The sequence below is a fragment of the Galeopterus variegatus genome, unplaced genomic scaffold (genome assembly GCF_000696425.1).
Source record: "Galeopterus variegatus unplaced genomic scaffold, G_variegatus-3.0.2 Scaffold1294, whole genome shotgun sequence".
Lineage (NCBI taxonomy): Eukaryota > Metazoa > Chordata > Mammalia > Dermoptera > Cynocephalidae > Galeopterus > Galeopterus variegatus.
Window position 1 is genome coordinate 374,988 of NW_007727405.1, and position 1,428 is coordinate 376,415.

The window sequence follows — 1,428 nt, forward strand, 5'->3', positions numbered from 1 at the left end:
GTAAAATGTGTTTTCTATAATATGACAGAAAAAGGACAGAAAACAAAATTTTAGAATTCTCTCATGTATATAACGAATATATTCACGTAGAATAAAAAGGGCCTGGAGAGAAATCTGGAAAATATTCTGCCTTGGATTAGTAGGATATTAAGTAATATTTTTTACTTTACTATATAAGCAGGACAGTTCTTCAGGTGTCCTTGGACCAGCCCAGTTGTCCCCCTTCCTTGCTCATAGTTCTCTAGAATGACTGTAGAATGTGCTGGGAATGCAAGAACCTGTGATAGGGAGGAACTGCCCGAAACAGCCCAGGCCTCATTCCTGTACTTGCTAGGGAATGTAATATCTTGAGTTAGTGACAGCCTGGGCTTTGTTCCTCTCTCCCCGGAGGCAAAATGTCCCTCAAAGCTTTTCCTTGTGAGTCACATAGCTCTTCAGATATATAACCAAGGGCAGGTGGTTTTCTGGGGTCCCTCATCTTCAGTACAAGTGGGGCACACGCAGTGGAGACTCCATCACCCCAGGCAGCTTTCCTTTGGGGACCAGCTCCCAGTGGATCCTAGGCCTCTTCTCTCTCTTGCTCACTATAAGTAATAAATCCATCTCACGTAACTCATGGACTCAGACAAATTACTATTCTGTACTTTTCAAATTTTGAAATTTCTAACTTTTATTATCAGAAATTACTTTTAAGAATATATCCTCTCCTCAATTCTTTTCTCATTTGGATGGATGAAGTTTGCTCAATCAGGATTTTATTTGTAGAATTTCCTATCCTTTGAGAGCCAAATACTTTTTAAAAAATCCCCATTATGACAGAATACCTATATTTCTATGATATTTTTGAAACAGAATTTTCTGAGTCTCAACTATAGATCAAAATATCTTTAGAAATACTTGACTCGGGCCGGCCCGGTGGCGCACTGGATAGTGCGCTGCTTGGGAAGCGTGGCGGCGCTCCCGTCCGAGGGTTCGGATCCCACATACGGACCGGTTCCCGCTCACTGGCTGAGCGGGGCGCGGGAGCAACACCGAGGGTTGCGATCCCGTTGCCGGTCCCCGGTCCGGTATGGGGGCAACCCTGGGGGTTGCGATCCGTTGCCGGACATGGAAAAAAAGACAAAAAGACAAAAAAAAAAAAAAAAGAAATACTTGACTCAGTGCGTTGAGCTTCAAAGTTGCCTACTCATTTCCTCCCCAGATTTCTATTACATCACGTAGCAAACAGTTTTCCACAGTAACTGACTGACTGAGCTACAGAATCACAATGTCTATGCACTAATACCCAAGACACCAAAATTACAATAATTTTGTTTTGATCAAAAGTCATCTATTGAATCCCAGCTACATAATTAATATACACTAAGGATTAAAATATTACGTCAAGATAATAAATATGATATATCCAATAGAAATCTATTCCTAATC